Consider the following 12,825-nt stretch of genomic DNA (forward strand, 5'->3'; position numbering starts at 1 on the left):
CAAGTGCTCCTACACAGCCAGAGGTGAACGACTTTGTCAGCTGCTGCAAATATTTTTATATTTAATATAAAATAAATATAATAATATTAATTTATTATTAATAAATATTAAATATAAATATTTTTATATTTAATATTTTTTGCACACCCCATTTGGATCAGACCAACCCACAGCCCTGCAATTAAAGGCAACAAAAGGGGAAATGCAAAGCGACCCTCATGCTCTTAGAAGTATTCTCTCATTTATTGATGGCTGTAAGCTTTCATTTTGCTTTATTGTTAAAAGTGTTATGTCATCTGCAGTTCTATTGTGGAGAACTGGACTCCACACACAAGTCATCCCATCTTTCCTATGCACATTTCAGCCTTGAAACAGCAGAAGAATGGTTCGATAGGTCTCCTCTCATCAACATCCTGCACAGGTGCACAGGACAAAAGGCCTCTCTAGAGCCAATACCTCCATTAGCTCAACATTGCAAACAAGGCTCTCACAGTAAAGTTAAACAAGCAAACAGAAACATTTAAACCTACACTGAAAACAAAGTAGTGCTATCAGGTTCTCTCCACCTGTAAGCCAAGCCACAAAACACAGGGCAGGTAACTACTTTTCTCCTCTCACAAGCAACAGCACACCCTGAGCACAGTACACGGATCAGGAACAAGGGCTGTCATTCCTCCGGCCCATGCAGAGCATGAATAGCGCTGTGAAGCAACTGAGTTTTCTTCAGCGGTTTTGGAGCAAAGTAGTTGCTGCCCTATCTGCTTACACATGGAAAAGAAATGAAATTGCAGCTCCATGTACAACTTTTTGGAAGCAAGCTTTTGGTGCACAAAGGTATGAACTAATCCAAAAACCAAGTAAGCCAGGCACTAAAAAATGAACCCAGCATTTCTCGGTGTTCAGACCAGCACAACAGAGGTTTTGAAGGATTGGCGTAAATGCAGCTCACATCCAGTCAAGCTTTCAGATACCAGTACACATTCAAATGCAATCATACACTGGGGATGGAGGCCACTCAAAAACAAATCCAACAACCTCTCTCCCCCCACTAAAAACCTCTCAGAAGCAACATCAGATGCCACACATATAATTTGGCTAAGCTGCTGGCCCTGCAATCCTCTCCAATGTAACAGCTCCAAGACCCATCTGACAGGCTGCCTGCAAGCTCGGCCAGGACATACACAGAAAGCATTTGCTAGTGTGCGTTATGTTACAGAACCTGCAGTGGGCTGAGTGACAGAGACAGCCACTGCCTGCCCATCTTTCTCTCTGCAATAGATCCACACTGGAAGGAAGCACTGAGGAGGCACCAGGAGCACTGCTGAAAGCGTGAGCAGACGTTACAGACAGCTGTACACACAGAAACAAACAGGTAGGGTTCAACCACTTTTGTTTCACATCTTCAGCCACATCAAAGCTGTCTCATGCATTTCATGCTCTTGATAACATCGAGGACTGGACAAGTGGTTGCCAGGCTAAGTTAGTTCCCATAGCATCCATTCAGCAATGATAAAACTCAGTATTTTACCAAGTCTGAGATACGACAAGGATTAACCACCAGAGAACACAGTAAACATCTTTCAGTGAAGAAAGTACTGAGAAAAATATAGCAACGTATTTTTTCCTCCATCCCATTTCAGCAGCAATTGGCAGAAAATCCTTCAAGAACTTTCACTCTCAGTAATTACGCCATGGCTGAAGGTCAGGAATTAACACGGAGCAGGAAGAGCTTGTCGCAGTTCACGTTTGGTTACATCCCAGCCATCTCCAACTTCCACACACTGCACAGCTCAGCCCAAATTTCAAATCCAATTGAAAGCCCAAATCTGAAAAGAATATCTCCGAGATAGGCAAAGCAAGAGAACCACACAGAGGGACCATCCTATGCCTCTCATCACTTCAACAGGAGAGAACGTTTTTGCATCCCTTAAAGGTGGCAATTATTTATGCACTAATATCAAGATAAAACATTTTAACTGATAATGAACGCAGTTTCACACACAGTAGTGTTTTGCCTTATATGTTCCACTTGAATCATTGTTTATAGTTGGTCAAAAACAATACCAAAACCAAAAAAGCCTCAGGCTGTTCTGAACTACCTCACTTCATAATCCAGAACAACTGATTGTTCTATGAAGCCCACTTATCTCACACACAATCTCCATAAGCAGACCAAAATAGGCACATAGCTGCAAGCTCTCATCACATAAAAATAGCCACAGAAAATAATAACACGAAACAAAACGAGCAGAGACAGAAACTACAGGATGCCAAGCTCTAAGCCAAATGAGTTGCATAAGAGATCTGTGTCAGAACCACAGGTCAATTACAGCCCTGATCTATTTTTCCTTTCTTAATATGGACAAAACAAAGACCACAAAGAATTTTCATGAGTAACTTTAAAAAATGCAGGCCAGTGTTCCCCTTTAAGTTAAAGGCATAACACCAGCAGTGTGATCTGAAGCTACATTCAGTTACCTGTCTTCATTAAGCAGAACCGGCTATCGCAGTTATGTTTCCCCAGGGGTGGCTCAGATCAGGAGCTCTGTACCCAGCAGCTGTGACTCACCCTTAGAAGCAGCCCCATGTTCACTTTACTCACAGCCTCAGCACGCTGTGGCTCACCTCGGTGAAATTCCCTTTGGTATCCAAACTGTGTAAGGTGATCATCCCTATGGCACTTAGGGCTATGGAACCCAGTAACCCCACTATGCATTCCGGTTTAGAACTAGACACCATGGAAAGACGGTCTTTAACCCTTACAAAGACAATAAAACAATCAAAAGACTCAGAGTTCTTATCAGCATTGAGCAATGAAAGGCGCTCAGCTGAAGGAGAAAAGGGCAGCAACTTTCAAATGGCAATTCAGGGTCAACAAACAAGAGTCTAAGCAAACAAACAAAACAAAATCCAACCACTTAGGAAAAAAAAATAATTCCAAGAACAATTCAAGTGTTTCTCTTCTGCTCTGCCACCTTGAAAGGAAACGCCTCTGGGCAAAGCAGAAGTGGAACACCTCACTGTCAATGAAGCTTAACAAAAAAAGACTCTGGCAGATAGAGTTTTTCCCTCTGTCTCGGTTAGCCAGTCTACCATCCCTCGAACCTGAGAGCAGAACACTGAAATTAAGATTAGCACAGTCTCTGTATGAGAGGGAGACCCTGCAGATGTGCTCAGTGCTGGAGAGAGTTGGACGGCAGTCTGTGTTGATAACAGCAATTGCAGAATACACAGCATCCTTGGAGAGATTCTGGGCATGAGAATGTGTCAGATGTGAGGGTGCTTAGCAGCTCAAATCACAATGTTCTAGGCTGCACATGACCATTAAATAAAAACAGCAGTGTTCTTTTGATTTCTGATGACTCACAAACGAGTGCTTAGATTTGCTTTATATTGATTCATAAACACAGAGTCAATTGAGTTACATTTTCCAGCTCATTTCCACTTCCAGTCCAGCTTAGGGCACAAGTGATTACTCAGCTGGTTGTTTCTGTAGTTGCAAAGTTGGTGACGAAGAACAAGTAATTTGGATTGAACAGACCCATCTGTATGTATATGCAAGCCCTCCTACCTCCTGTCAGAGCCACCACTCACTAACATCCCCAGGTGGAGCTGTATTTCACTCCAGTTCTCTGTATCTGCTGTATGGAAGGAAAGATTTGGAAGCTGTAGTCTCTGCAATCACACCAGCAGAGCCCCTCTTTCAACAAATCCATACCTGCACATGCTGCAGTGTGAGGCTGTAAGGCTGAACTGCTGGGGAGCAATGCAGGCAGAGGCAAAAGGATCCATCACCCTGTGCGACTCCCCAGCACGTATACAGAGGTGACTGCAAGAGCTAATGAGCTGCCAACCACCAGTCTGCAATCACTGCTCACCCTCAGCGCTCACATTGCAAAACTCTGTCTTCCAGTCCATGAAAACAGATTGAATGCCAGAAAAAAAGGTTGATCTCGTGTGGATTTTCATTACTCTAAAGCAGTGTTTGAGAATAGAAAAATCACAGTTTATACACAGAAACCTCTGGGAGGGAGTATGCAGCACAGCAATTCCTGTATGTGTGAGACCTGAGCGATGTACTGGATCTTTTGGTCCTGTACCATAGCACAATTATGACCCACACTTTGTTCTAAAACCTACTTCTGAAGTTAGTTGTTTGGTGTAGCACAGAACACCAGGTCAACTGGAGTTGTTAAAGAACAACATTAGCTCCCCATCACTGCTTTTTGATAAAGGAATCTTATATTCACTTAATGAACTGAAGGCCATTCTAAATTCAGACATTCCCTCTGCCTTAAACTCTTTGAAACATCTTCAAGATGCCCTGACAAGGCACTCTGTCACAATTTTGGATGTGTCCTTTCTACGTAATGTATTTTCTTCTCACTGCTGTCTCATAGATGCAGAAGCACTCCAGAACAAATCCTAGTGCTCCCATCCAAAAGTTACCAAATCAATAAATATGCATTTGTATTTTACACAGAGAAACTAAAGATGGAGCCCTCACCTTGGTTCTGCAAAGATCTCGTGGCAATAAGTTTGTTATTTGATAACAGTAAGAAAAGGACGAGTCCTGGTTGCTGTTTCCTGTGTTCTTCTCCATGCAGCCTGTTTTCTTCAGTACTTTCAGATGCCAGAGTTTCATTTCCCAATTCCTCTGGTAAATGCCTAATATGGTGAAGCCGTGCAAATTTACTGCTGTTTACTTCCCAAATTCCACCTTTTTAAGTGTGCATACTTGATTTTATATAAATGAGAGCCCATTAACAGAGTTAAATAGTGAGGCTAAACAATACATGTTTCAGTAGCTGATTGTTACAAACCATTTTGTGAAGCTACTTCCCACTTGGCTCCCAATGACAGCTTTAAGGGCTTTATTCTTTATGACTAAAACAAACTCCAAAGAGTGGATTGCAACAGATCTGAACTAACACAGCACAGTCAAATTAAATGTACTTCAAAGACAACCTGCAGCAGTCCAACTTGCTGCTTAATTCCATATATTACTACATGATAAATATCAACAGTGATTATTTCATCACTAACATATGCAGTGGGTATTACCAGAACTAAAAGTCATCACTGACAATATTTGTCTTGAAGGAAGAAAAATTCCAAGGTGTAACAAATGCAGTTTACCTTCAGCTACATCCAGCACTCAAGAGCAAATCTACAAAGTTCTAGTGGTTAATGAAATGCTGTGTGTTTCCATTTGCTCTCGCTCCTCATTCACTCCTCTTTCAGGTAGAGAGACTTCACTGCCTCGTACCCTGGTGCTGCAAACTCAGAGCACCAAAGGAGTTGCACATTTCATGCCAGAATACATAGACTTGGCTCTCAGTGTGTGTGTACAGAAACCATCCAAGAACCTCAGCTGTGCTACAGAACTGAAAGGGGAACTCAGGAGCAGGATGAGCAGGGGCTGAGGAGAGCAAGGACAACCATGTTCCTGTTCATCGCTGCTCACCAGCAAACCCTCAGGCACTAAAATAAGAGGGGGAGCACAGGCAGAACTGAACAGAAACCTACAGCATACCGGAATACAAGTTTCAGTTTCTGCCTTAATTCTTGCATCTCCTCTGAGGCTTGGAAATGATGGCAGCTTTATGATCCCCCTTTTCCTTTTCTTCCTTATGAATGAATTTAAGACGGGTCCACACAGGGGCACTCAGTGAACAACCTACAATACGAAATGAATCTGTGAGTGACCCCTAGATCCAATTTTCTAAGACAAATTAAGACAATCACTTTTACAGGCTCTAATACAAACGTCTGCATTGATACTTTTGTTTACAGCAGGTTCTTTCATTCCTTCTGTTAGCCGCGTTTTTGCAGTGCAGGATACACTCACAGACTGCCTCCCATAACATATTTCCATAAAAGATCTCATCTCAATCAGCTGCTGCATCCATTCTCTAACACTAAAAGCGTGTGACTATCGAAGCCCCCTATGTCTGAGAGCTGACAAATAGCATCACCAACCTAGTTTAAAAAATAACAGCAGGGCAGTAACTCTGCCCCTCCCCTAACATTAATTAATGGATCAGGTTCATTTCTGACAGTGATGAAGTACCAAACACAGGAAGAACACCACCACAAGCATGCTGATACCTGGCCCTGCTCACGGGAGGCTTGTTTGTTTCCTATTTTATTTCAGGAAAAAAAGATATATCCACCAACTTGAGCATGAGGTTACACAGCATGATATTATCAAAGGGCCCCAAATGTGAGAAGTCTAGAAGCAAGCAAAGACCAAAACAACCCTTCTCTTATCAAGTCAACAGCTCAAACCTAGATTGGGTTCAGAAAGTCAGTTCTGAAAACAGAGATAATGTTTTCCACTACTTGTATCTATGTTACCAAGAATTACAAACTATCTGGTACAAAAAGAAAGCAAAAACCCTTCATTTCTCTCAATTGCAAGGCTCAGCACGGTAACATATGCTACGCAGCATTTTTCAGATTCCTCCATTAATGAAGTTTCAGTAGGTCAGAGAATGACCTCTTCCTACAGACCTGCTTCTCAGCAAAGTAAAAACATACCCTTCAGTGCACGGGGCTGTGCGCCAGCACAAAGAGCTGAGCAGCTCTGGCCCTGCGTGATGGAAACACTGGCACAGAGCAGAAGCACTTGGGGAATTCTTTGTAAAGACAGCAACCTGCTTGGCAGGGCTCCAGCACAGGTGAATGACTGTAGATACTGTTGGATAAACAGCACTAACCAGATCAAGAACAATTCCATATTCAATACGATCCAATTGCAAAGTAATTCCCGATGCTGAGATGAACCAGAAAGAGCAAGTTGGAAAGAATAAAAGACAGCATTCTTACATGTCTGTATAACAGCTCCAAAACCACAAGGCTGAAGAGGAGCCCGAGGAGGGCTGGACTGAAAGCAAATGCTCGGAGCTGCTCCCACAGGCAAGGTGTGGAGGAGTATAATGGCTCCACTGTCATAAAAATGGCAACACTACACTTGGTAACAAAAACTTGCTCTTGGTACAAGTCTTAAGAGAAGACCTGATCAACATTTCCTTTCACTCCCTTCCCTTCAAGTTCTCTCCCACGACAAATCAGAAAGCAAACATGGAAGTCCCCCCATAACCTTGTCTTATTTCTCACAAGCACATCACAGAACGCAAAGCACTTCACAGAAAACAGAAAATCAAACACTTAAAGCATTTCATTTGCTGCTGCATCCCAAGAAATCTTCCTTGGAGTAAACCAGACCCATTCATCATTAAAACACAGAGGCTCAAAGCACCAGGAACACTCTTATTTCTGAAGATCACCCAATTTCCAGGAAGACCGTAATTATATACATACATCTCTTCAGTACTCCACAGACAGAGCTAAAACAGAGCAGATGTATCAAGTGTCGTTCCAGGTCAACAATGTCCATTAAATTAATGAAGCAGCATCATAATAATTGGTAATATTAGGTCTGGCTCTGAGACCCTTATTTTATTTCATTTTTACCACTCCACAGAGTATTGGCCTTAAAGAAATAAAAAGAATCACCTTAAGAAGAACACAACAAAGGGACGCTATAGTGATGTGCTGCAGTGAGAAAGAAAGGCTGCAAGTGCTTTTCCTTCCCGTACCTCTACCAAGAAGTTCAGTGGAAAAGGAATAATAGAGGAAATGGATATAAATAGAGGGAGGTTCATCAGTTGCATTTCTTTTCCCTTTACATCAGTATAATAAATATTCTATCTTTTAATATCATGCTTTAGAAAAACACCAGCTGCTGTACTACAGCCTGCATATACTGCTTGTTACAAATAATTCCTCCTGCAAGAAAACATGTTCATTATACAAGAAGGGAGATTTCTCATGGAGAGCAGGCAAAGTCAGGCTGTGCATCAGCTGGCACAGTTGGGGTGACGTACATATGGTTGTTTTTCTTACTGAAGCCACATCAAAATACATCTACAGCTTCTCCATTGTCTTTCAAAGCGCATATTGTTTCTCTGCTATACATTTCAACTGCCTTAGCAGCAGCAAAGTAATTTTCAATTAGCTGTTTGCATTCATCTTACAGTAGGATCTCACGCGCTTCCAGGGCCATGACTGCAGATAATGCCTATCTTCAAGGACGTAAAAGCAATAAAATTTTATTAAGCAAAGACACCAAGAAAGGGAAGAAACAGCCCCACCCCTAAAGCCCTGATGAGAACACACAGCTATAACTGAACTCCAAGCTCCAGCAGCAGCCGTGTGACATACTTAGAAACAGAACCTAATTACAGCAGGTCCCCAGCCTTTACCCACAGCATTTCTCACCCAGGAGAATTAACATGGAAGCTTCAACATTAAGCAAAATGGATTAAAGGGAAAATTACAGAGACTGAAGTTCTTTATTTAAAATGTAGAAAGAGATACGGATTTCTGTCCTTATACAGCAAAGAGCTACTTTGTCATTTTATGGGGGATATGACTTGGAATCCAGTGTTTTTGCAGTAACAGAAAGGATGGAAGCACCCAGACGTGGATTAAATTTCAAAAGCCATACAGCTGATGCAGATCTGTATGAAATTACTACAAATTCAAATGATAAGGGAACAACTCAGTTGTGGTCTACTAAACTATGTACTACTAAAGTCGTACTACTAAACTATTAGTACTACTAAACTAAACTAATTAGTACTACTAAACTATGCAGAATCACATTTGGTATTCAAAAAGCGTACCCCGATATTTAAGGCAACAAGTCAGTAAAATATATATAATATATATATATATATATCTGAGTTATTACTCAGATGAAGCACAAAGACCATTACCTTGAGCTTCACAGAACTGTCAACGTGCCTATATCATCTAAATCAAGCATAAAGAAACATGGTTAATTAAAAAATGATTTCAGAATCTCACTAACACTACCAGTAGAAATAATCAGTGCTTCTGAAGTGCCAGAAAGCAAAACTGGCCTAGGATGAGCACCCAGCACACTCCACACATCCTTTATAACCTATTTAGAAGTGCTATCCCCGTATCTTTAAACATCATTTGAAATCTGGTGATATTACAAAGTTTTATTTGAAACTGTGTAAGCATAATAAAATTACATGAAGAAATGTTAGTTACACAGATGGAGGCATCCTGTCACTACAACAGAAAGTTGTGGGGGGTTTTAGTTGTCATTTGGAATAAAATACAAAAGGATTTTTGTCAAAGCCACTCTGTGCCTCTGACAGGGATGTCTCAAAGAAGCTGAACAATATCAGCTGCAAAGGACTGATAATCTCTTCTCCCCTTTGTTGTTATAAAGCAGAAAATAAAGCTTTTTTTTGCTGTGTGTGTGCTAGCAAGAGCTTTCTGCCAAAGATGAATGTATCACTTGCTGCTGACAGTCTGCCAAACTAAGGATGCCTTTCCTCACTTAAGAGTGCTCACAATTACTGCTCACCACCTTCCAGTCAGCACTTATCACACCAATTCCCAAATACGCTCCTCAAATACCAGACAGCTCTCCTCCACACACAGACACGTGCCCTTCACACTGAAATCACTCCTAAGAGTAAACAGCTTTGAGCAGCTCTGCAGATGCTTCACCCCCTTAAACACCGGCTCGGTCACAACATCAGGAGAGTGCACACAAGATTTGTGAAGCTTTTATATTCAAACCTGTATATGTCTGTCTATCCCACTAAGTACTTCCCTGCCCAAGGATCCCTGCTTCTGACTCAGCCAGTACTACCTGCATACCTTCCAAAGCATCCTGCTGAGAAACTGGCCCAAGTTGGGCAGGTAAATTAAATGTGTCATAAAACCATCTGAGAACAGTGCTGTGAGCCTCTGAAAACATCAAGTCCATCCTACAGAAAGCAGCTATTGCACTTTCAACACAAAAGCTTTGCTGAGCAGCTGACAGTTCCTACCTTCATTTCTGAAATACGCCATTTCTCTGTTTACACACTTTCTATGTATTCAAACAGACCAATGAAGGACCTCCAAAACCACTGAAAAATGGCAAGTGCTTCATAACAATACAGCGTAATAAAACCAAAGAGATGCTAATATTCTTATTAATTCCTCTTAACAGACAACATTTCTAAAAGCAGATGCTCTCACATCTTCCATAGATGTGTTTCTCCACTTCTACCACCAAGCTCAGCTCCCACGCCCGTGCCAAACCTCAAGACTTGTATCACTGAACCCATCTTAGCATCACCACACACCTCTAACTCCAGTCACTGCAGTGTCTGGAGGCAAGGGGGAGTACAGCAATGACCCAAAGAAGGGCAAACACCGAGGTCCCAGTGGGCCCCTCATCAATTAATTTAGAACTGATGAAAATTGTTAAGACAAAAATCTCTGTTTCCTACATTGGACACAAGAAGAATGGGAAAAAAAGCCTCATAAGAACATTGGGAAAAGAAGTTTACAACATTCACTCTGGTATATCCCAAAACTCCATTTCCAAAAGACATCACCATAAATGCACTTATTACCTGCAAGGCACATAAAGAGAAATCAGAAATCACTGGCTTCTCGCCTCCTCCTCTTACAAGTAAACTCATGCAACATACCATCACATACAGACACTAAAATTCAACCCACAACACAAATTCTTTTTCCATTATAGGACATATCTGTACCATTCGGTCACAGTTTCTGCAGCCAAGGGTATTTATACAGCTATTTTACCAGCAGTATTCACAGCTCCTCAAGACCTCTTGGGAAGCGGTCATTTGCAGAGGCAGATCTATTTCACCAGGTCAGCTCACTGCCCCAAGGCACCATACCTCACTTGCTCAGAAGTTTCTGTTAACAATAAAAGCAGAAATAAATGTGAAGAAGATAAAAATCCAGGATCATTAAGCAACTGAACTTTGGAAGTAAAACGGTTCAGCATTACAGCAACACATAGACTAAACTGCACAAGCATAATGCTGGATGCTGCTGTGATGGAATTTCTCTTAGGATAGCTTGGTGCAGAATTCACAACACTTATCCAAAAATCAGAGTAACTACTGCAAATTACACCAAGATATACGGAAGCGGAAGAAAACTTCCTGTAGTTCAGTTTCATATGGAACATTAAAAACAACACTGCTTATCAAAAGCACGCATGGTTAATAGTTCTAAAAGAAACAAAGTGGTGTCACTTATGTAGTGTAGGTTTTGCATCAAGACAGTAATTCCAGTACTCATCTTGATGCTCTTTTTAGAGTAAATAGAGAAAAATATTTCCATATATGCAGACTTTGCCTCAAAGTCAAAATAGCAATTTTGATTAATTCCAGCTTAAACGGGAAACAAACCAACAAACAAACCAGCAACAAAGTTATCACATCAGGCCCCAAACCTATAAAGAAATACATAAGCAAAGCAACCGAAAAACATTTGGGGCATTTTGCCTCTGCCAAAGCCACAAAGCAGAGCTAGCAGACACCTTACCAAGGACAGCCCTCTGCCTGCGTGCAGTCTCTGAGGCCACATCCTGCTGCACGCTGGCAATGAACCTTTGGCTACCTAGAGCTGCCAAACCAATAAACCCAGCAAACAAATCCAGGGGAGGTGGTGCAGCTCCTCCTATCTCACTCCTTGTCAGAGGAAGCTTTTTTGACATCGTCAGTTCCATTATTGTTTCTTTTATCTCTGAAGCCAGCAGGTAAATCTGATTATTCTGCTCACAACACATTCACGGCCTGTTTACTCGCTGGGGCCTCACCCTGCAACTGCAACTCATGTAAATAGAAGCCCATTCCCGAATGTACTTCCACCGAATATTCAGATATTAAGATTTACTCCCGTAAAATCAACAGCTTGTAAAACAGCTGGGTCAGTGCTGCACACAAAGCAGCGGACACCTCAGGCACTGCACAAACACAGAACCTCAGCCTCAGGAACTGCAGTCTGTGGCTGCTGGCAGCCCCACCACACTGTTAGCCTAGACTGCAGGCACAGACAGATCTGTGCAGTTACAGGGTTTTATTGTACTGCTTCTAACCTAAGTCGGTGTTTGCCACAAGAGCTGGCGTAGTTATCCCAGCAAAACACACTGCAGCTTCCATGCGGTGAGCAGCCCTGTGAGGGCCGTCAGCACCATCACAAAACAAAGCTCAATTTGCTCCGGACTAACGCTGACAGTTCTCTTCCCTCAGGATTCCAGGTCCTCACATCTGAGGCAAACAAAGTGACATTTGAGATGCAGCCTCTGACACTGTGCGTATTAATGCTCTGGGCACATCAACATGAACACAGCCACAAGCTCTCCTATGTACCTGCACAAATGGCGCTTACTCCAGGTTCTTTCTGCAGCGTTGCTTTCACAAAAACTGCCAGTTGTGAAAAAGTTCACTGAATAACTTGTGCTCTGCTGCTACCAAGCAAAACAGGTCAGAAAACCAACCTAAAGCGTAAACAGCGGCATGGACTCTACGTAGAATGAAACGTCAAATGACAGCGGCCCACCAGCATGGGGCCACGTCCAGATCAGTTAACTGGTGACAAGAGGCACAGAGCCCAGGGCAGTTTCCATGTGTATCCTGCGCTCTGCCTTTGGAACACATGGCAGCTGTCAGGCTGAGCAGCCAGGCACCAGCATGCACTTCCATCATCAACTGAAGGTAAAGCAGCTCATGTTTTTCCTGCCCAGCGCATGGAGCGTTCCACCAGCTCATATTTTGATGGGATTTTGTTTTTAAAGGCGTCACGTTTGCCAAGCAGAGCATATTGCAGACACAAGCAGCACTGCAGAAAGCGTGCAACGCTTTACACACACATTAAGTGCGAGCACAGCTTCCCAGAAAGCTCAAGGCATTAAAGCAGTGAGAAGAGGCGCGATACCTTCCCCCCTTGCTACATCACAGGAGT

The 12,825-nt window shown here is 42.3% G+C and overlaps 1 protein-coding gene across 4 annotated transcripts in view; it reads right to left on the minus strand.

Moving 5' to 3' along the window:
* PIK3CB (phosphatidylinositol-4,5-bisphosphate 3-kinase catalytic subunit beta) overlaps positions 1 to 12,825 on the minus strand; it is a 76,053-nt gene that overhangs the window by 42,955 nt on the left and 20,273 nt on the right. The window lies entirely within an intron of this gene.

This window comes from Excalfactoria chinensis, chromosome 9, assembly GCF_039878825.1.
Source record: "Excalfactoria chinensis isolate bCotChi1 chromosome 9, bCotChi1.hap2, whole genome shotgun sequence".
NCBI classification, from domain to species: Eukaryota; Metazoa; Chordata; class Aves; order Galliformes; family Phasianidae; genus Excalfactoria; species Excalfactoria chinensis.